Consider the following 25,225-nt stretch of genomic DNA (forward strand, 5'->3'; position numbering starts at 1 on the left):
GTTATTAAGAAAAAATTAAGACTGCATGCATACAAAGTTCAAATTGTTCAAGTTTTGGAACCGAACGATAGGCCTAGGAGGATGGCCTTTGCAACAAATATGCTAAGGAGGCTAGAAGATGCTGCTGATTTTCTGAAGAGCATAATGTTCTCCGATGAAGCATCCTTTCATGTTTCTGGCATTGTTAATCGTCATAATGTGCGCAAATGGCTCTGTGGATGCCGACATGCTTGTCGCTACCTGGCGTGAAATTGACTATCGACTTGATATTCTCCGTGCGACGAAGGGGGCACACGTGGAAGTTCATTGACAAGAGTCATGAAACTTTTTGAGTCTATTTAACCATTTATGTTATTAATTTAAATCTATCTTTATTATTTTATGAGTTATTAAACATCGAAATGGGTCTGGGACTTTATAAACACCCTGTATACTGAGAGACCATAATGGAAGCAAGATATACTTTCCGGCTGCTTCCCAGAATCGACTCAAAGACATGTGGAAATTTTTACTGGAACCAACTGTTCACTTACCATGAAAGCTTTCCTGTCTATCAAAGAAACTCTTATTAAAAAAAAATGATGACTATTATTGGGGATTTAATAAGAATAAGGGTCTATGGACGTAGCATGTTTAAAGATATAAAAACTAGTTATTTTCCTACAAATTATGGTACTTTTTGGATCACAGATCTAGTTAGACATATTATTGCCGAATAAAGACTAAAATATTATGGTTGAGGAACTGCTGGAATTTTTATTAGAAAGTTAACGTCTTTGGTGTGGATTTTATTCTCATGTTATGTAAATAGTTTGTTAATTTGTTTAATGTACATCATCTATCTTGTCAATTATGAAATGATTTATTATAAGCATTGTTGCAATGATTAATTATGTGTGAAATGATCGATAGTTCACTTGCACGAGCATGCCACTTATATTTCATATACTATTTATTTGCATTTTTCTTTACAATCACTGTATTAATCCGTCTTGCATTGATTATTATTTGTATTTTATATTTGTATTTGTATACTTTGCTGGGTGGAGTAAATATAGAAGTATGCCATGCCAATGGATGGATGGTACTCTCAACGATTCTATTTTTTCTTCAATCTTCCTGTTAAGTTGGTCATTCAGGAACTAGATTCTATGCTAATTTCACTCCAACCCCCATCGATGAAAATTTTATTAGAGTATTCCACTAGCCCCTTTTCCTTCTATGCCCCCCCCAATCTTCTATCTTTTCACATTCATTCAATGAGCTTGCGTTCCAAATGCCGTGATAAAAATAGACAGATAAAAATTCGGATGTGGTGAATATCTGTCTTTATCATAGCAAGTCTGGTCTTCTTTTCGAAATGGCGATCGATTTTGGAGTGCCACCACTCAAATGCGGTGGCGTTTAACGGTCGTGAATGTCTGGCTTTTTATTGTTGCCACCGCCTACTTAATTTATTTTTTAACTTCTGCTTCCAAACCCCTCTTTTTTTCCTTCGTAATTTTTGCTTCAAAGAGAGTACAATACAAAATATCTTGGATCAAACTTGAATACAGATCACGATATTTCTAAAAATTTGTGAAATTATGGGTATTGTATATAATCTACAATTATTGTAAAAAAAAGTTTTTGCATTTTAAAAAATTTGCATAAAATTATTTTTATGAAATAATTTTTTTCGAATGTTATTGACGAAAATGAGAGCAAAATAAAATTAAACTTTTGCTTGGTTTTTATATAGTAAAATTTTTAAAAGTTAATTAATATCTCTCGATCTTTCTTTCTGTTATGTAATGTACCAACAAACTGACTGGCATTAACTTTTAAAATTATGGGTAAAGTAATATGATGTTTTAACATTATAATAAGGTTGCTTCTTGCAATAATAATAAAAATGTTGATTATAATAAATAATAATAAAAAAAACCTCTTTAACTTTTTAAAAATAGTTATTTTTTAGAGTAAATGGAAAGTAAATTTCCCAAATCATGTTCATTAAATAAAACAAAGAAATATGCTTGTTCCAATGCAGTTTAAGGCACGAAAGCTCTTTTTCTGACACCAGAAAACACGCACATGCCATATTAAGAAACTGATGAATTTTTAGTTCCGTGGTTATTTTGCGATATTGTTTTCGCGCCTACACTTTTATGCAGCCTCAAAAGGGCGTGGACCTTTTCTTCAGCCATAATTCTTCCCCCCCCCCTTCCGCTTTTCTTCCCCTTTCTCTGCTGGCGCGAAAGCAACCAATGATGAAAAGTAAAAGAATGCAAGCATGCTGATGAATATTTGACTTATTTTGTTTCATTAACCTTTCTTCCGATGAAAAAAAGAGAGAGAGAGAGGAGAGAGTTATACAATAGTGAGCAAACCTAGGAAGTAAACTTTGAACATGGAAACGGGGCTGTTCCCAAATACAAATAGATGTTTTGGCGCTTTTTTTAAAGAACACGAACAATTTCAAGAAAAAGAATTCTACAATAGAAAGGCTTTTACTTCTTCTTTTACTGTTAAATTAATTAATATATCATGGCATTAGCTGTCAAAGAATTGCAATGTAAAAGAAATGAATTCTCAGGAATATTCGTACAGTTATATTTGTTCCGAGATTTTTTAATGCTCGAACAGGCTGTTTTTAAATATAGATGCGCTGTTTTTTAACATTCGTGGCCAATTTCGGGTGTGAATTCTTCTATAAAAAGATTTTTATTTGTTCTTGAATTATTTTGTTAACGCTTCAATTAACATATCCTTACATACAAAAAACAAAAAGAACAGAATTATGAAGAATACAAATTCGCAAAAAGTTTTGTATTTACGTCGGCCTCAATTTCTTGGTTTTCCTTCATTGATCTCATTTTATTTCTTTGGAAATTTAATTAAACTATTCTCACTATATTTCAGTTTATAACGAAAACAAACTGTGAAAAAAGGCAAAAATTATTTTTGCTTTATTTTACTCTACAAATCTCTAATTGTTCCCAGATGCTTTAAATGTGGCTTTTACATCGATTGAAATTTAATTTTGATTAAGGTAATGGTATTTCGTTTCAAATTAACTGTTTTAAGATATACACTTGGTCAGACCAACGAGTGATTATTTTCCACTTCATGGAAAATTTACATTATAGCTGGTAACTCTCTCGAGAACTAAATATTATTGTAAAATGATAATTTATCTAAGCGAGTCAGATAGTATTCCTCAAATGTCTGCGAGTGATTACAAGAAAATGTTTTTTTTTTTTTCTTTTTTTAAAATGAAAGTCAGTTTTTGTTGAAAATAAAATCAACGAATGCTGGACAGATTACAGAGTACATTAATAAGTTGATAAAAAATTTTGGAAGAAAAAATGCCAAATTCAGAAATCCAATTTTTTAGACATAATTTTTTTAGTAATTATATTATTAATTTTTTAGATATTACAAAATTTTCCATTGTGCTGGATACTTTTTATCTAAAATTTATTGGAAAAATATATTAAGGGCAATAGCTGAGAATCTGAAAACTGGTTACACGATAGTTAGTTTTCCAAACGTTTTATGGACATTAAATAACTAAAAAAATCGATAAAAAATATTGAAAAAAATTGCGTTAAATTTAGGAATTATTTTATTGATTTTATACAGATTGTCTCTGCTATATTTAATATTTTTTCCCAAAACTAATACACAGCCCAATCAATTGAAAGCATTATTATAATCTGATAGCTAGATAGCACAGCGTCAAAATGAAAAGAACTTAAACAACAATGATTCTTGTTTTATTTCTAAATTCATAATCAATGTAGCTAATTCATAATAATGTAGTGTTAAAAATTTATAAAAAATATATTTTATTCAAAAAATTAAATCGATTTTATTTTAGAAAATGACAAAATATTCATCCATTCTTCATCCTTTTTTAGATCAACCTGTTGCCATAAGTAAAAAAAAAAAAAATCTTTAAGTGCGTTGCCAAATGGCAATACGCGGAATTAATTTGGAATTGTGAACTTGTAAAGCAAGTCAATTTAGAAATAATGAAAGCGTCGATAAAGCATTAATGACGCTCTATTGAGAAAATGAATAGGAATATCTCGTCAATGGCACATCCGTTGTTTCAAAGTAGCAGTAACATTTTCATGTATGTTATTCAAGGATGACGAGAAAATGCTTCAGTAACTAGAGGGAAAAAAATAATAATGACAAAGGAAGACAAAATAATCTGCCTATAAATCCGATTTGTTTTGTTTGATTAATGCCGCGTATAGAATTCTCACTGTGGACCATTTCTTCATACTCCACCTCCAAATACATAATTAGCAATGATATTGTGATCGATTGTGGAACTTCGATAAATCTTATCCAACTACAAATTATGAAGTTGGTAACTTTCAATCCTTATCAAATGCTGAGATCTTCACGGTCGTGGATTTGGCTATGGGAAACAATAAAGGAGATAAAGGGGTAGACTCTCTTGTCTACATAACGGCCATTGAGCAACGAAAGGCAGCGGAACATCAGCAATAATCAGAGGAGTGGCAACGGTCCGATTCATAGTCAACTTAATGGGAACCAGTGATGGAATGGTGCGTAACGTATAGGAGTCAAGTTTCAATTCTTCAGATGCTCACAATTACGATTTAAAACAAAAATATTTAATATCAATATAATATATAAATTAATATTAAGTGCATCATTTATACATCTAGATTATAATAAACATTGGACTCCCTTAAAAAAACCAAGCAGGATTATTTATTCAACATTACTGCTAATAACGCAATTCATTTCTCTTAAAAACATCCAATTTAGATTTCAGATCAAAACAGATATATTAATTCAAAAGTTTCTCTCTGTTTCTTTTTGAAAATTCTCACTTTGTGGAAGACCCCTTTACATGCTTTTGGACTTTTATGAGAAGACCTGTATCCCTAAAGCTGTTATTTCAGCTATGTAACTATTACGCACTAATAAATTTCAGATTTCATAAATTGAAGTATTCAATTTACAATTTGCGATTGATTAGAAATAACATTTATTAACATACACAACTTTTACAATGTCATAACGTATCTAGTTCTTTGAAAATGGAACATCTGACAAATAAATGTTTTAGATCGAGGACCATCATATTTGATAGATTTATAATGTCCAATAAATTCACTCTTCAACGTGATAATGCTCAAAGGTTGTCAGTTATATCAAGTGGTATGGAGGGAGCAACATGTATAATGAAACTCTCTACAGGAAAGACTACTGGATTCAATCTGACGCATAATTACTTCTTGGCCATTATAGAGTGTCTAGCTGACTAAAAAAACCAGGAATAGTGAGGGAATTTCGAGAGATCAGGAAAAAGTACAAGAAAATTTATTCAAAACATGGATTTTATTTGATTTTGGTAAATCTTACCGGATTTAGCAATTCTCTATCCCCTCCTTCCTTTTCGCAAGTTTAATGAAACACGAAACTATGAAAATGAATCATTTATCTGTGATTAGAAATGGAGATTATCCACGTTTCGACGCATGCGCCAGGTGATGGGACGTTTGCTAAATTTTTGAAGGATCGAAATTTCAGCCACGTAGAACGTTAGTGCCGAGTTTGAGAAATTCCATCAATTCTGAAGTATAAATGTCAGGAATCTAATTCATAATGGATTCTATTTCAAGTTGTGCTGAGGGTTTTGTGTCAATTAATTAGTTTAGTATCTGTCTTACTACATATTCTATATTCTCTATGGATATTAATACATTATTTAAAAAAATTACTCTAGCACCGCGATTTTTTTTGTTTAATTCATGGTATTAATATGATAATCCGATAGCATATTTTTGTTATTTCATTTTTTTATCCAGTGGCTTCATTAATATTCGTGATCGTAGTCAAATCAATTTAAATACTGTTGAGTTAGATATATATGAATATTCGAAACTACCCCGGAAAAGAAAGATTAATCACTTCATTTAATTTTTTTCATTTAAGTATACACTCTTCCGAAAACCTTCAATTGTTGAATGTCAGACTATTTTTATTGACATTTATTGAATTTAAGGAAATCTAAAATTTCGGAAAATAATTCAAATCCCTCGAGACTAAAATTTTTGGCCATTATAATGTTTTCTTAATTTATGTTTTGCATATGAATGAATCTATATGGATAATTTTATTCATAAAGATTTCTCTCTATAAGAATAGTACTATTTTTTAAGATTCATTATCATCGGCGTTGAGATAGTAAATATTTCTGTTTAACTGATGGCTTTAAATGAGGCTTATTTCTGTGTTATGGCTTATACTGCAAGCATCTTAAAAAAAAAAAAAAAAAAAAAAAAAAAAAATTCTTAGGTTTCAGTTTCAGAGCAAAATGATTAAAAAAAAAAAATTCCAAATTCTGAATATCGCATTTTATATTTTCTGTTAAATATTTTTGTATTTATTGTATTGCCTTTATTGTAAATCTTTATTATATCTTTTAATGCAACTTTTGGAACGAACTTGATTTTTCGGATAGAATGAGAGGTTAAGGTCAAGGACATTTCAAATTTTGTAACGAACTTCAAAAGATAAAATGTGACGTGATGCGATTTTTTAAATCTTTTTTAGAGGACATAAAAGCATACGATTGCTTTCATAATTTGCCTTCGGCTTTTCTCGGTGTTACTGCCTTCCGTGCAGTCATGTGATCGTTGTAAAAAAAATTTTAGCAGGAGGAAAAAAAACTCTCTTAAAAAAGATGGGAGAGGCAACGGACCGACCACATGAAAGGAAGATTCACCTTTCGGTTCATGTGAACAACTGTAGAATAAGGATTAAAGAATAAAGCAATTGGAGATTATCAGTGTTCTAAGTATTGCTTTTGTTCGACCTTAAACGCTTCTACTTAAAAAAGATATGTTAATCAGTAGAAAGCTCTTTGATTGGTCAAAAAGTAAAAGAAGGCTCATTTGACTGGAACTATTTATAAAAAGTATAGCACTGAAATAAATAATCTATTTAATTTAATTTTTAAAGATAATAAATTTGGATATTTTTACAGAATTTTTGTCAGTAGTCATGGCTGTTTACTACCAAAGCAAAATTATTTCGAATCGCAAGTTATAAGTGGTAAACTCGGGAGAAAGTAAATAATAATTTACTTATTAATTTGTAAAAAGAAATAATTTGTAGAAAGAATCAGTGCAATCAAAACCTTCTTCCTCATATTTTTGTTTAATCTGTGTTAGATGTAAACTAAGAACGTGATATCACATTAGAATCAGAGTTTCTTGCTTGATTTGTGAGATTAATGTTTCAGCTTAGCTTTATGTATATTTCTAAGTCTTCTGTACAGTAGAATTCCATTTATACAAATTAAACGGGAATCGGACTGATTGGGATATGCGTAAATTCAAAAAAATTAAGTAATGCTCAAAAATTAGTTTGTGGTGGAATGAAGATCATTATGATCCATGCAATAGAAGAAAAAGAACGCGTGTTTTCGGGAACATTTTTTTAATGATCACATTTCACACAAAACAAACACAAACACGAAAGACAAGACATTAAAGAGCGCACACCTCAGAACAGCATCTCATCTCATTATAATAACAATCGCAATGCACTATGGGATGCGTACCTAATCAGGCATCGCCATCTATTATCCAAAAGAGAAGATAGAGTAAGGCAACTTCTACAAGCTAAAAGAACCCTGCAGACACATAACAATTTAATTTTAATTAATGTAATAAAATTCAACAATTGTTAGCTGTAGAAAATTGATAATACTGTAAGATTTGCACAAGAAATAATAAATTAAATTACCCATGAAATTTAATTACGTGAATATATGTGTAATAAAATTATTCATGAAGTACATAATATCTTCGTATCCTGATTTCATTTTTAAAAAAATCATCCACGATTGGCGAAGGACAAATTATGGCTACTGATTCTATTCTTACTGTTAATATCTAAATTGTGATATTGTACGCTTTTTTCGCCTCTTTCAGTCCCCCCAAATGAAAATTCAATTTTTGTCATTAGATTCACGTGATTGGATTTCGGATAGTTGAAATTCTATCACAATTAAATCTGGTATCAACTAATGATATATTTAGAAATCCTTTTATAGATATCTTAGGTGTACTAAATTTCTTCCTATTTTAAAAATCCAATAAACTATTAGTCCATTCATTGGCAAGGTATGCGAATAATTGTAATTATTATTTTACTGATTTTTAAAACGATTTTTCTGTCATTAGGAGATTATTTTATAATAATCCAGTTTTCCCGTTGCATTCATTCGGAATTGCAACAACGGACGATTTTTCTCATACCTCCGTAATCAGTGCATAAATATTGACTGAACTGCGTGATTGAAGTAACTTGTTGATAACGGTTTATTAAACGGTATCGGGACTGACTCCTCTATCTTTTGTGTTCCTTGAGCCTTCAAAGATAATAACATTTATTCAAAGAGATTAAGAAGAAAGGAATAAAATCTGAGATAAATATATCCTTCCATTTTTCCTTAAAATTATAATCTTCAAATATTTTTTGTCGCTGAATTTTTTTTTCTTCGAATAGATCTAATTTGAAACAGGTGTTTCTTTTAAGCGTTCTATAATATACAATTTTCAATAGAAAGTTTATGTCATTGATAAAGGATTTTTACTTTCTCGTATAAGAAGTATAGTAATCATAAAAAGATTTAAACTCGAGATTTTGGCGAATCTTCACTTTTTAGACTTCCCTGAATTCGAAAAACACATTTTTGAACGATGTCTATCTGTCTGCCTGTGATAAAGATAACTCAAAAATGGTTGAGCTAGACGGATGAAATTTGGTATAAGGTCTTTATATCAGCCTCATAGATTTCTATCAAATTTTGAGCAAACTTCGATCTCAAGAAATCTGTCTGTCCGACTATCCGAATATATTAACACTTTAAAACGAAGAGAACTAGACTGATAAAATTCTATATACAAATTTAACATCTATAGTGTAAATTTTCAGCCAAATACAAGCAGGGTCGGTCTATCCTTTCAGAAACATGTAAACGCAATGAATTAAATATGTCAAATTGGGTACGCGATTTTGTAGCTTTTAAGTATAGTTTAAAACCAAATTTTTTGTTTCAATCGTTTGGAAAGAACGCGTCCGAAATCTGAATTTTATTTTTGGATACTTTTGATCGCATGCCAGGGGTTAATCGCCAAAACATTCGCCAAGAATCACATGATAGATTCTTTAAAAGTGCTAAATTCACGCTAAAGGTTAATATTTCGTAACTATTGTATGTCAATGCTATGCATGGCATTCACTGAGATAACATCTTTATTAGAGAGTATGCGGGAAAGTTTTGCGGAGACTTTTCACGCTGGTTTTAAAAGCTGTTAAATTAAATTTCTCTCGATGATTTGTGATGATAATGCTTTTCAAGAAGTAAAATTATTCAATCAAGTTCAAGTATTTCATATTTAAGATGTATTTTAATCAAAATTAAACACCCGTCAAACGCATTACTCGAAATTCATAATTTCCATGTTACTTTGAAACTAAATCTTAGAGTCTCAATTAATTTTATATTTTTCTAATTTATGTACTATTATTTTCTAATTATGTATTATACCTTTTTACTTTTAATTATTATTTAGTTCAAATTCCCCAAACGGCACATGCATAGATGTACTATTCTCAAGTTCTTTAATGTATCAATATTGTAAATAATTTATTAAATTTTACAAGTTGTCCAGTAGTTAATTTCGAAACTGTTAGAGATAGGCATACACATCCACCTGGAAAAAAATATTTAAAATGAAGTAAAAAAATTACTTTTATTCTGTTTTATTTTATAAATGTATTAAGGAAAGAAATTACAATATATAAATTTTGATACAGCCCCTCGATTCTAGTTGTCACATTTCATAAAATAATTATGATGCATTTCAGACAAAATATTTTACTCTTCTACTGCAACAATTGGCCGAGTTATGAAGCTTTGAATATCACTCTTTTAGAATATTTTAGATGATTTCCCCGCCCTCTTTTCGTGACCATTGATTAATCTAAAAGCACGAAATTCAAAACTTTTTAACTTGGTCAGCATTAATCAAAGCCGGACCGATTAAAAGAATGGAACTTTTTGTTTTTTTACAATTAAAATGACAATATACTGAAAACATGATACTAAACATGACTACTAAAATTGCAGAAATGTATCAAAATTTATCGGTAGTAAATTTTTATGTATTATATTTATGGGAGTTTTTGTAATTTCTAACGGTTTAGAAATTAGTCCCTTTGTCCACGATTAATATGAGTGGGCATCCTGTTTATTACTTCCAACTGAATAGCCCCGAATATGCCTTTAATGTATTTCATTTAGGCTTATTTGCTTGGACTCTGTGTATGTAACACATTAAAAAAAATATTTATTGTTATTAAATCATTGATATATTTTTAAAGAACATCAATAATAGAAATTCTATATTTTATTACTATAATGTTGTATACCATGATACAACTCTATTTATATATTGTTACGAACCTGTGATGCGGCTTTCCAGCATAGTGGGTTCCATAGGAGGTCCCAGAGCTTGGCGACAAACTTGGCGACCATTTGGCGACTTGGCGACGAATTTGGCGACTTTTTCGCCAAAATAGATTATACCCGAAACATCGAGAATTTTCCCGAGCCGTCCAGTAGGAACGGGATTACGCCTCGAACATTCCTGATTGGCTGAGAGGCTTCTAGCCCCGATTCCTGAGACCTATAAAAGGAAGCACCCGCAGCTGCCGGGGAGCGGTGAATTGAGGAGAAGTCCGAAGCGACAGAGCAGAGTAGAGTGAACCAGAGTCGTCGTGGTGAATTGAGTCGCGAAGCAGTGGTGAATTGAGTCGTGGACCATGGAGTCGAAGAGTAGTCGGAAGCGACGGTGAAGAACTCGTCTTCCAGGGACTAGCGGAGCAGCGACGGAGTAGAGCTGCTGTGTATACTGTTGTATGCTGCACGTCTCGGCTGAAGATAATCGTCTTCTGTGCTGTATATAGTTGTCGTCTTTGTGCTGTTCTGTGTGTCTTCGTGTAAATAAACGTCGTAGTTTCATTTTCTACTGCCGCCTGCTGATTGAGCGTTCTTCACACCATATAACCCCCACTATCCAAACGAACCCCGGAAATTTCGTAACAATATATATAAACGAATCTGAAGTTGTGAAGTTATATGTATGATATCATTCACGTCTGCAAACTGTCAACTTGAGTTGTCTTTGATTATATTTTTTCATACACTCACTTCTCATCTTCGTACTTGGTATGCTTCTAACCTTCCTTCTTGAAGGTTTAGTGTAAGAAAATGAAAAGGTAAAAATTATTTCATTGCCAACGGAAAAGTTGTTCAGTCGACTTTCTAATAGTTATAATGGCAAGTTCTGAGTTCAGTTTCATAGCTTAGTAAACAAAACTGAAGTACTTATTCTCTTATTTTATATTATTTAAATACTTATTATACTTTTGAATAACTGTGGCCAAAATTCGATTCGCATAATCTGGGTGTCAAGCCAATACGTTTAATTTTATTTGCTTAATGTTTAATATTTATAAATTCTTATATGCAAAAATCAACAGACTGATAGATTTTTCAGACTTCGGATAATTTCATTCAAAATTCAACATAGATTTTCATTTCTGATGAACAACATGCCAAATTTCATTCATTTAGCTTTGCGCTTTTGAGTTATTTCGTTCGAATGACTCGGATGGACATATAAGCAGACTTTTCATACAGAGATTTTGTATGTAATTTTACAGATATCTACAATTTTAAAGTTAGGCTTTCATAAATAACAAATTTTATCTTGTTAGCTTAATTTTTTTTTCGTGTTCATACACAAACAAACATAATGCTAAAAAGATTTTTTTTTTTTTAAATCAAGAAAGCCTAAAGAGTTTCACAATACCTTTACTTAGTATATTTTTTATATCAGAATATAAAATTAATGACTTAATCATTTCTGTACGTAACAATTTTTAATATTACAAGATCTGTTTTGATGGAATCTTACTGAAATTATAATTTAAAGATTAAATAAAATGAACAGTAATTTTCTTAAACTGTTTGTGATAAACAGTAATAAAAAAAGGTTTCTTTATTATTTGTAGATGCTTATTTTTTATATTTTGTTCAATAAGTTCAGCATGCTAAAAACGAGTAGTATGTTTTAGATTTAAGAAAACTGTAGGTTGTCCTTTGTAGAAGCTTATTGGCTTTAAAATCAAACTTAATGAAAAATATTTAAGGTTTTGAAAAAACATATATTGTTCACTATTCTTTGAATCACCCAATTTTCCGATAGATTTTAATTCTTGTAGTAATCAAATATGTTTTACTTTAAATATTTTAAAATAAAACTAGTAATTTATTTTTATTTTATTTATTATTTTGGATTTTGTCCAAAATTTCCTTTTATATCTTAGATGAATCTTACTCTTGTTTTTGAGCGGTATAGATAATAGAACAGAAGATCTGATCTGTTGATCTGAAGATTGATAGAAGATAGATTTTATCCCTGTATTTGAAAATCAATCGTGAATTAATAACACCAGCCTGCAAAAAAAAAAAAAAAAAAAAAAAGGAATTTTTTTTTGTTTGTAAAATTTTAATTGATTTATATCAGCAATGATGATGTCATTTCAAAATGCAAACTAAATTTTATGTAACACGTAAGGATTTTTTACAAATGACGATGAAAAAATTAACAAAATGCAGTATAATGCATACAGTTGCAACTGTAGTTACTATTAACTAAACACAATAAGGCTGTTCATTTACAATATTATGATAACTTTTGTGTTTTTCTTGAAGTCAAGAAGCTTCTTTTTCGAGTTTTTCGTTTATGGTCCACATCACTGTCTCTTTTTAAAGACCAACAGTAATCGGCCATCATGTTAACATCCCACCGTCCTTGATATCTGCGTTCCATCTCCTTTATATCCTGGTGGAATCTTTCACCTTGCTGGTCACTCATTTTTCTTAAATTGTCTGGGAAGTATTCCAAATGTGAGTGAAGGAAGTGAATTTTAATGCTCATATTGCACCACAAAAGATAAGTACGTAATAACTCAGTTACAAGTTCTTTGTAATTTTCTTTTCTCTCATTTCCCAAAAAACCTTCTGCGACATCTTTAAATGCAACCCAAGCCTGTTTCTCTCTATTTGTCATACATTGTTCAAAATTGGAATCTTTAACTAATTTCTTTATTTGTGTTCCATCAAATAAACCTTCTTTAATTTTAGCGCTAGACAATTTTGGGAACTTTGATATAAGATACTCAAAACATTTTCCACCTTTATCCAAAGCTTTCACAAACTGCTTTATGAGTCCCAATTTTATGTGAAATGGGGGCAATAAAATATTTTGTGGATCTATTAAATATTCATTTAAAATATTCTTCTTACCAGGAATCCATTCTTGTCTCTTCGGCCATATCATTTTTATCCAATGACTTTCTCTGTCCCTGCTATCCCATTCACAAATAAAGCACGGAAATTTAGTAAATCCACTTTGTTGTCCGAGAAGCAGACCTATAACCTTTAAGTCAACACATATTGCCCACTTGTGTTCAGTGCATTTTATTTTAGTGAGAAGCATCTCCATACTTTCATATGTTTCTATCATGAAAACGGAATGTGCAACTGGAACTGATGCAAGTTTAGATTCGTTATGCAATGAAACTGCTTTTAGACTCCTCTTTGAGGAATCTATAAATAGTTGCCAATCATTCGGATTATAAGGAATATTATCTTCTAATTCATGTAACAAACCAGGTATGTCAGCACAATAAACCAAGAAGTTATCAGATTTGAAAAATGATAAATATTGCTTTTCTCGATTCCTGTACCAACTAAACGGCGTATGTGTCGTTAATAAATTTTTCTCGTTTAACCGAGAGCCTAATAATTCTGCATTTTCTTTAGTTAAACCTAAATCACGAATTAAGTCATTTAATTCGGCTTTATTAAAATTTTCAGGTACTTCATTTTTCACGGTGAAATCCAACTGCCATCAATGTTTTGAATTTTAAAATAAAAGGTTTTTTTTAAATACAATTATAAGTATTTATTCAATATAAATGTATTATTTAATTTCAATGAAGTAAGAGGTTTTCAGAATTTATTTAAACAAATAAACATACATACTTTATTAATTTATCCTATCCAAATCGCAAAAAATTTGTGTATTTTTACTTATTTAAAAAATTTGCTTTTGAAAAACACTGTACGTGATACGTAAAAACTGATATTATTTTTTAAATAAGCATGCAAAAATACATAAAAAACAACTATTACTTTTAAAACAAGAAATTGTTGCAGGCTGGTGTAATGAATAGAAAGTTAAGTTATAAATTTAATCAAAAGGTTTTCTTCGCATTACGTTATGTTTACGTTCTCTTCTTTTTTTTTCACGTAAGTAGTGCAAAATTTCATAGAAGACATTTTTATGAAGTTTTGATCACCCAGATGTTGTTTCCACAATCCAGGTTTACGTGCTAGCGGTTATTCCTATGTCAAATAAAAATTTACTTTGTAAACAGTCCCTTTCGGAAGTTTTTGAACAAGAGAACACCTGTCCAATGCTTTCGCGCATGCGCGGCAGCCAACCAACCGAGTGAAGTATGGCGGCTCGGTTAGAAATCATTTGAAAGTTTTGTGAAGTTGTTTACGTTGTAAAGTGTACTCACGATCCCGGTGTTTTCATTTTCGATGGATATCAACACTACTGAGGATACGTTTCTGACTGAAAAATCAATTTACCGATCGTGATTTTATACAGTGTTATGCCACATTTCGTTGGCGAACATCTTAGTTTGTACAGGTAAGTCGTTAACCTTTAGTAAGTTAAGTTTTTACTGTTGACACATGTGTATTCATTCATTGATAACCGGAAGGTCCGAACTTTTAATCACTTTCGTTTATCATCCGTGCTTATCATCCCTAGATTAGTGCAATAGTATTCTTTCAACAGTTTTATTTATTATTAAATTTATATTTCGTTTCGGTTACTATGTATTAGTTACATTGTATGCTGTGATCTTTCGTGTAATTTTATATTAGTTGATACACTTTTTTAGTTTATAAGTCAAGGGGAAATTTGTTGAAAATAAATAAAATTTTCATTTTAAAATGTTTAAATATAAAATATATATATTTTTTAAAAACGTTCTGTAAGTTTTGAGTAGTTTCGTTTTTCAATATTTTGACCGATATTGAGATTAAGCTCTCACCGAGAGTTGCTTTTCACTGAGCATTTAGAAAAGTAAATTAAGAAGACAAGTTTTAAACAATTTGAAATCATGTCTTGTTTATATTCATAAACAATATGTATAATATCGACTTTTAATAATTATTTTGAAACGTGACTTCTTAATTTTTTTATATAATAATTCAATATACAACTGATATTATTTTATAGCCAGTATTAACTTAAGTAATAAATTGAGATAACTAATATAGAGGAATGTTATTCTTTAACTTGTACAATGTTCCAAAATTATTACTTTTTTTTGCTAAATAATAAGAAGTAAGCTAAAAAGTTTTAAATTTTTTTTAAGCTTGGAATTTTCAAGTAAAAAATCAGAAACAGTGCTGTAACTGCAAATTTTAGTAATTGAATCATGTAAATAAATGCCAATTTCACTGTTTTCATATATACCATAGAATATTAAAGATATGAAAACAGTGAATTTGATTTTTTTTTAAGTCATTGCAAGTCTGTTTTGTGAATTAAACTGTCTCTACTGTATAAATTGAAAGAGACCAATGACTAGGATCTAGCACTGTCTTCCACTCTAGAAACTAAATTAAGGTTTTATTCTGAGTGGAGGTATTATTCTGAGGACGGTGGAGGTTTTATTCTGAGTTGATTTGTGGGGACATTAGAGATGATTTATATTATATGAAGATGACATTGTAAGAAGAAATTGTAACGTTCTTCAGCCTGACAACACCTAGATTTACTAATTTCATCTTAGTGTATATGTTATGTATTTGTGTCAATGTTAAAATCATATATTAGACAAGATCTCAAAATAAGTATTTTTACCAATGAAATAAGAATAATGTTATTTCTTTTACGTTTCTGGAAATTAAGATCTGCGGTCTGTTTTAATTACCTATATTCTGAGGTTTCTAATTATAAAGTTTTTTTCTGAGTTTTTATTCTATTGGTTTATCATTAGAAATCACTCTCGCAATCGTATATGGAGTGACCAAATGAAGATTGAAACTTTTTGTTAAATGATTATTATCCAGACAGTTTAATATGCAAAGGAAATGAAATCCTAGTTTGTAGATGGTGCTATTTTTGTGTTAGCATGTCCAGCGGCTCACAAACTTTTACAATTTTTGCCATAAAAGAAAATTAGAAAAATATATATTTTAAAAATTACTTGTGTAAAAATTTGGCTAACAAAAATAATTTAATGCACCATTACTGATGCATGTATCATAGTTAGAGAATCCCTCGGCGATACAGATAATTCTGCTGGTATGGCATCTGCACTGAACATAAGGAAAAGTTTAAAATGCTCTTAAATGATATTAATATGTGATTATCGATCAAGGGTTTCTTCAATTATACGATTCCAAACTGAATTGTAAAGAAAATTGACAAGCCTTTGGAAGTTTAGAAATAACTTTTTTTTATAAATATTTAATAACTATAATTAAGTAGTGAAAAGAATAGAATATGAAATATGTTGTAATCGAAAGAAAGACTAAATAAAGGCTGCAAATTCCTACTGTCGATAAAATAAGAAACAATATTCTGATATTCAGAGAATTTCTTAATATATTAATGGTTTTCTGTTGTTATTTACTAGTATTGAATATGAGTTTTGTATTAAATAGTATTGTTGTATTTTAAATACGTATTAGTTATATTTGTTTACTTTTATTTCTTCTGTAATATGATATAAAAGAAAGAAATTTCATATATACAAATATTACACACTTTCGATAATTACAAAAATGCTAAAGAACAAATTTAATTTGACTATTAAATTACATTTAAGCACTGAATCTGATTATTGGAAGATAAGTTCATTTTGTCTGTCTTATACTTTTGAATGGAGGTGTTTTGTTTATTCTATTAGTTCTTATCTCTCGTCTCTCTTTTTAATCTTCAAACCTACTATATCTGCTTGTGTGCCTCTCTCAGTGCCTGGTTAACACTTTCACTTCCTTATATACTTCTGTACAACTTTATTGGCGTGGTGATAAATTCTTGGCTTGCAGGTTTAAAATTTGATGCAACTGCCCAAAATCCACAGTACATGTTGACCTGGTACACTTTAAACTCATTGGTGTCAAATGTGCTTTCACAGTATAGCACAAAAGTTTGGAGAAGGAAATGATGGTTCATATGCTACCCTCATCATCTGGCTATGCATCAAAAATATGTTATAAATATAATTAGACCAAAGTTAACATTGATGTGTTGATGGTGGGATCCATGTATCTCCATGAAATAGTTTGTATTCATCGATTTAATTGTCAAATATCCTTTATGCTTGAGTTCTTTACCAAACAACCTGTGCTATGTTATCCCCTCACCTTTGGATATCTTTATATAATAGTATTAGATCTCTTAGATAAACTTTAATTTATTGATGCTTTTCAGGGCTATTCTGTTTAATTTTTTTTTTTTTTTTGTTAATATAATACTTGTTTATGCACAATTATGGCAGTTGTAAGAATGGAAATGATAATTAGTTGTTCAGAATTATTCAGAAAATACTATGTAACTCTCGATGATGCCTATTCGATAGACTTTATGTTCAGATCTTATGGTTATGCATGTTTGAGAAACCTATTATCAGTTTATTTGACTAAGAAAGTAAGTTTGGAAACTGAAGCAAACGATTATAATTATTTTTAATATATTATAATACAACCAAATGAATGCAGTTATGAATACAACAAATTAAGCTAAGAAAACTTGTTGAGAGAAATAGAAATACAGTTTTACATATATATAATATTTCCCATACAAATCTGATTTACATATATATATATTCACACCCTGTGAGAGTTTGAACTGCCTTCATGGTTTCATTACTTCAGTGGATTAAAAAAGCAAATTTGAAAAGGAAAAAAATTGTTCCGACTATCTGCTATTCCAAAGAGTCAGTGAGCAAATACTATACATCAAAATATAATCGGTTCACTTTTTAAGAATAAACAACCTTGAATTTCTTATTGATCATAGCCAAAAGCTTCAAATATTATAAATATTATATTTTCAAATGCTATATCTTTTGAGGTCACATTGGTACAAGCAGCTATAATTGCCTTTAAAAAGCTTTTTCTATTCATTTCATACTTTTTGAATCTTATTCCAAAAAAAATTAGAGTAAAAAAATGCATGTACCATGATTAAAATCAATATATAGTGAATGGATTATTTATAATGAAAGAATAAAACATGTATTATAATTAATAGTGAATAATAATAAATTAGAAAAAAAAATGTTGAAATACAAAGCATTAAAAGGGATACCATCTTACATTCATTTTTTCTTTTGTTTAAAAAAGGATATCATCACAAATTATAGAAGGTACCATTAGTTCTATATGTATCATAGTTTAAGGAAACTTGCACTATAATATTCTATATTCTATTCTATTCTATTCTTCTATATATTCTATTCTTCTATATTCTATTCTATTCTATTCTTCTATATATTCTATTCTTCTATATTCTATTCTATTCTTCTATATATTCTATTCTTCTATATTCTATTCTATTCTTGGCTATGATATTCTTTAATAAAAGTTAGTAAGCGAAATATTTTAGAACCATTTGAAAAGAATGATGCTACAACTAGTAAATATTCCAAGAGTTTTTACCTTTTTAAAAAATCATCCAAATTACAGATAATTTGCACTGAATCAAATCATACATTCTTAGGACATTTTGGTGTAAGGCAGTATTTAATTTCTATTACAACATAAATGAATTTTTATTTCCTGCTTGTTTCATTATCTGTAATGGAAACACTTCTCAAATTTTATTTTAAGAATTTTCTGATTATTAATTATCAAAATGCGAGATGTATTTTCTAAAAAGGATGCTACATAATTTTCCTGAGTTTGTTTTATTTAAAAAAATATGTCTAAATTATAATTGTTTTAGCCTTTGTGATTAGAGGATCACATGTAAACCCAGATATAACATGTCTGTAGACATTACATATTAAACAATATGCCCATCATTATCTGCAAAATTGAAATAATATAACTTTGAAGAACGAGTTATTGATTCAAATCTAACTATGGGCTAAAATTTTGAGGACTGTTCCCAGAAGCTCTGTTATAACTTCAAAACAAAATTATAATCAAATCTATTATTGTACAGATCAAATCTATTATTGTACCAAATCTATCTATTATTGTACAGAAGTTGAAAATAAGATAATTTTTATAAGTGGAGGATACTTTGAGTTTTGCTTGAACATGACACCTGTTTTTGTTCATTTTTAATACAGGATTTTAGATAAAAATTCTGTTTTTGATTTGATGTAGAAGTTTTGAGAATGAATTACTTTTGTTTTTACCAAGAATTCTAATGTTCGATGCCAAAAATAGTTATTTAACATCCAAAAGTAAGTAGTAAATGAAAATTTCAATTATCATTCCATTACATTGTTAAGGTAGGGTTTATACTACTCATTATGAGCTTTATCACCAAAAGCCGAGCCAGAACTCAGGGCAAAGCAATGGCATGTTTACTATTGAAAAAACATTCTTATATTGAAGAATTTTAAGGAAGAAGAATCAACGGTCCCCTAGGCGCAGGAATAACCTCTGTCCTCCTGCAGGCTTAATTATAAGAAGCCGTATTTAATTTACCTTCAAACTGAAGTTACAATTCGTGACCTTAAAAAAATAAAAAAAATCACAACCTGTCATCTTTAATAGGCATGCATATAATATATTACCCTAGAACCCAACACTGAATCACAAATTTCCCGTCCTCTTACTCGATATAGTCGTTAATTGGAATAAGCAAGATGTTTTCTCAGAGGGTTTTTAAAAAGGCCAAATTGACCGAAAAACTTTATTTTTAAACGCCATCCTAGTATGTGGTTTGTAAAAGAAAGAAAAATACCTGTTGCTCCTCAAAAAAAATATTTATTTAACTTTAAAATACATTTTGCTACATATTAATTTCTTTGTTTAAATTTTTCTTTAGATCAATTAGTAAAATATGTTCGCATTTCAATCTTAATTTTTTTAGAAGTTTTGATAATAGGAATGCATGTATTTATTTACATTGTTTAAAAAAAGAGTGGATTTTGCTAGCATATATTTTGTGTAATTTTTAATGAATTCAAATTTTCAGTAATTATTTTCATTCCTTGTAACAATTTAGAAATCATTTTGAAATTCTTAAAAGGGGGGGGGGAGGGGAATCGAACAAAAATTTTTGAGAGATAATAAATTTTTCCTCTTGAAACTAGGTAAATACCGTGATAAATTATAATGTTATAAACTGGCCTTTTGTCTGAAAACAGTGGAAAAATCGAGTGAATCGTTCTAAAAGATCGTCTGGCCTAGATATGCCAAATTTGTTAGTTTTGCATAGTGAGCAGTTACAACTTTTAAAGTTGGAACTGCTCACTAAAAAAGGATTTCCCAAAATTTATTTTTGATTTTTAATTAAAAACGAATAAAAACTAACGTTAATCTCAGTCCCGCCTTCTTTTTTTACATATTTTTAAAATGAACTTTTCAATGATGTCAATTATATTTACATAAAATTTTTCTCATATTTTAATTCCTTTTTAAAATATATTTAAGTGTATTTTGCAACAATAATTTCCCTTGTTTTAATAACTGCGTTTAAGCAATTATGTTAGATACATCTTTTTTTTTACCTATGCTGGTTATCGATGTTAAAACTGAAAGTAAATTTTTGAAAATAATATATAGATTGATGAATTAACCCTAAATGATCCTAATTCTTTCTAACCCTCTGCATTGTTTCGGAGTAGACGTTCGAATGTCATTTAATTTTTTGAAAAAGAAATCAGCCTTAGTATATCTCATTTTTTTTTTCTTTTGAAAGATTAGTTTCAGGTGTTTATTTTGTTAAATTTTAAATATAACGTCTTCCCTCTCCCAGCATATCGATTGCCAACCATTTCCTGCGTAATGTGATATCAAAATGCAATTTCATTTGGATAATAAAAATGAATACGCAGTTCAATTGAATTCTTTTTCTTTCCCGTCCTGCATTGGGCAAAATTACATTTACGAATGAGCTAATGAAACTTTAAAGGGGCATAAAACATTTTCTCCCGTGCAATTTATTTCAAACATAAGCAAGTAGGTCTTGTCTGGAAAGAGAAAATGAAGTCTTTCGTTTGTGAAAGCGGTTGCTAATGGATACCTCTCAGCTAGAAAATAAAAGCTAACGGTAGTGGCAGTTGGCGACGACAATGCAGATCATTGTTTACGAACTGAATTATCATATCATTGTGTGTCTCAAGAAACATTCAGTTATTTTCTATTGTTTTCAAATCAAGTGAAAAAGACATTAATTAAAGGAGCTCAAGAATTAAACGTGTTAATGTGATATTAAAATTATTGTAATGGCATATGAATCGTTTGGCATTTATGTTTTTTTTTTTTAAATAACTTTTAAATGCGAATTATTAAAAATTTTATTTGTTACTAATTAAAAATCTTTTTGGAATGTTAATATTCTTAAATTAGTATCAGAAATAAATTCTATTAATCTCCGCATTCTAATTAATTATCTTTAAAATTTTCCTTTTTACATTAAAAACATCCTACTTAATTTTTCTATGTTAATAAATTATTGATGCGTTTGTGTTTATTTTTATTACCGATTTATATAGTACTTTTCATTTTTATATTATTTTTATTATATTTTCCACGTGAATATAATTTTTTTAATTCGCAAATAAATATTTATATTCTTATAAAGATGAATGTTTGTATTTTTTATACAGATTGCCATCGGCCGAATATTCATCCAATCTTGATGAAATTTGGCTTATGTGCTTTTCTAGACAAGAGAAACGTTACAATTTTTCCAAAGGTTAAAAAATATATATAATTTAATTAAAAAGTAAATTTTTCATTTTTTTTTTCTTATCGCTATCGTCTGAAAAATATTATCTCAAATAATGTAGTTTATGCTATTTTACAGTTCATAAATAATGCGAATTAATTTTATATAGAATTTGTAATATTTTTTTCATGGCTATGGGGAAATTCAAATTAATTTCATTGTTCCATCAAAACCATTCAATCGCTTGTTTTTATCAATACTAAAATTAAGATAAAGAATTGCTTTTTTTGGACTTTAACACCGAAGTAATAATTTTATTTTTATTTTCTATGCACACATTTTAATTTACACACACATTTGTAGCAACTTCTATTAAATTCATATTTTCAGTTTTTTCCCCCCTGTCAAATGACGATGTAAAATTATAAATAAATACATTCCATATTAATAATTTAAATGCCTGAAAAAGTTGTTGCCAAAAGCAACTAATAATTGATATTTTTACTGGACGTATGTCAGTGCGGAAGTAAATAAATTCAATATATAACAAAGATATGTAATATTTCATTGAATGTGATTGGCAACACATTTATTAAAATAAATTCTTAACACTATAAAGAAAATTGTGTTTAGGAAAAGGACTTCTTTCCGTTTATGAATTTATTAATATAGCTCTACAATATTCATATTAAGATTGCGCACAACATTTTACCCATATAGTTTTTTTAAAAAAGAAATTCTGTTATAGAATGTCTTGTTTACATATTCTGAAGACAGATGGACACACGAAACATAAATCCAATTCTCCCCTTATTCTTCCCTCAAACGCATGGATATTTAAAGAATTTTTTTTCTTTCTTTTTTTAGGATCACATTAATTTCCAATGTAGAATTCGTGTATAAGATGGTAAAAAGATATGTAAGATCGCTTAAGATATCACTAGAAAACATTGAAGAAGCCTTATCTCAAATCGGGGATGCAATTTATTATGGGTTATTAACCCATGTAGATCGTGGACGCATTGTTAGTGTATGCTTTTGATACATTCCACAATTTGCTATACTTCATAAAGCCACAATTAAATATTTTTTTTTTAGATTTTGTAAATTGGTTGCGTTAGATTTTGTAAATAGGTAAAATTATTTCTTGTTGATAATGCGTTAATACTTCATTTAGCTAATTTATCCGTACTTTTGGGCATAGCAATAACTTTTCATTGCTGTTTCTTCGGTTTTAAGGATTTGCGAATGGAAAAAATTTAGATGTACTCAAAGCTGAAGCTATATCGTTGTTGGAGTAATTAGTAAATAACTAAATGTTGTTTAAGGGAACTGAGTATATTTGCACCTACAAAAATTTTGATTTTTTAATTTTTTTTATAAATTATAACAAATAAGGTTGGTTATCAGTCAGTGAAATGACACCCCCAAAATAGGTGGCATTTAATTGATTACCGAAATGTATAATCTGTATAATTTTGAAAAGTTGAACGTTTATAGATTATCTTTTAACAATGAATTTAACAGAAGTTCCTATGATAAAATATAGTGTTTTTGCTTTTTTCTCGAAACATTTATATTTCAAATTTCGGTACGCATAGAACATATTCTGTTCATTGCAATCATGTGAAATTTTGTGAGACATTATTTACAAATATTATGCATCCATTGAACGATTCTTATTTTTTTCCTGCACAATAGTGTCGTTTCAGAAGTTATTTATCATGCAAAATATATATTTTTTAGATTTTCAAATTACACGACATTCATTATTTTAAGAAAATATTTATTATCAGTAAATTTAAATTAAAATATACTGTAATTATTAAACCTAAGTTCATATATTTTGCTAATTTTGGAGTGATTTTATTTATAATTATTTTTTCTAAGATATTGATTTGTGGTTATAAAATTGAAAATGATCGCATCACAACACATATTAGATTTACTGTTGAAAACAAATATTTTAAGAATTAAATGTTTTTTTACTATTTTATGATTAAAACAAATCATTTATTCCAAATTTCTATCAGATATAAAATTTACTTGCGAAAAAAAAATCCTCTTTATTTACTACTGAAATTTCAAGAATTTTTATTGTCGAGAAAATCCCATTCCATTATGATGAAGACTCAGGATATCTGAAGGATCGAAATGGGATATAATATCGTAAAAGCAACTGAAGGAACTGGAGGGTGGAGACTTTTGAAAATAATAATAGTTGTAATTCGTTCCTTTAATGCTGTGATTTTCCATTTCCACTTATCGCTTTATTTTCACTGTTTTAGACCAAGATAAGAACCGAATCAGTTTGATGATACAATTTTTATTTTAACTAGTTAACCAGAGGCGCATTAATGATAACTGAATTTATAAGCGGGAAATTATGGCCTACTACATCAGTGAGAAGATGCAAAAGACCATCGCCTTGTACAGCGCATATATAAGTGAATGATTCATCACTTCTTTTATGTAATATAATGGCCGTCTGCGGTCCCTCCATCGTTCTGTCGTTTTCAGAGGGACATATAGAAAGCATAAATGGCACTGATGGTTACTGCATGTTGATGCCAATGATTTTGGTGCGACGTATACCATAAATCATTGTTATATATATTACATATTGTATAATTTTTCTATGTAACTTTCTATATCTTATCATTTTTTGAATAAATATGAATTACTCCATTAAAATGCAATTTTATTATTGAACCCACTCATATCTGCCGAATTACTAAGGGATTATCTGTATATTATTGTTCTAGTTTAAAGAATGGTATAAATTGGTCATATGATACAATTTAAATCCGCCAACCAATTTAATTTTGAAATGTATTATAATGTATAAAATAAGGGATTGGTCGTAACATAATGATCAATTTGATTGGTGGATGACATATACGGATATTACGTTTATCGTGTGTCTTTATTGACCTAATCATGAAAGATAATCATTACTATGGAATTCAGAGTCGAAAAAACTTTCGAACTCAAATATTTTTCAAGCTGTTTTTATTAGTATTAACTGTGACCGGAAGAAACTGTTATTGCATGCCCGAAAGAAAGATGTAGAGTATTTTAGCAATGCACCGCACTCAGAACCTCAAACTGCTTGTTTGTTGATTGTTACTATAGTTGGAATATTTCCAAAATAATTT

The 25,225-nt window shown here is 29.2% G+C and overlaps 1 protein-coding gene across 2 annotated transcripts in view; it reads left to right on the top strand.

Annotated features, from left to right (window-relative positions):
- The window catches only part of LOC129965838 (uncharacterized), a 105,888-nt gene that overhangs the window by 9,800 nt on the left and 70,863 nt on the right, over positions 1-25,225 (top strand). Inside the window, exon 1 of one of the 2 annotated variants that reach the window (XM_056080057.1) lies at positions 14,630-14,840. The exons of the other annotated variant lie outside the window; for it this stretch is intronic. The gene's annotated coding sequence lies outside the window, so the exon portion shown is untranslated. Of the gene's footprint in view, positions 1-14,629; positions 14,841-25,225 lie in introns of those variants that run through there. 2 annotated transcript variants of the gene reach the window in all.

Source organism: Argiope bruennichi, chromosome 4 (genome assembly GCF_947563725.1).
Source record: "Argiope bruennichi chromosome 4, qqArgBrue1.1, whole genome shotgun sequence".
Classification (NCBI taxonomy): Eukaryota; Metazoa; Arthropoda; class Arachnida; order Araneae; family Araneidae; genus Argiope; species Argiope bruennichi.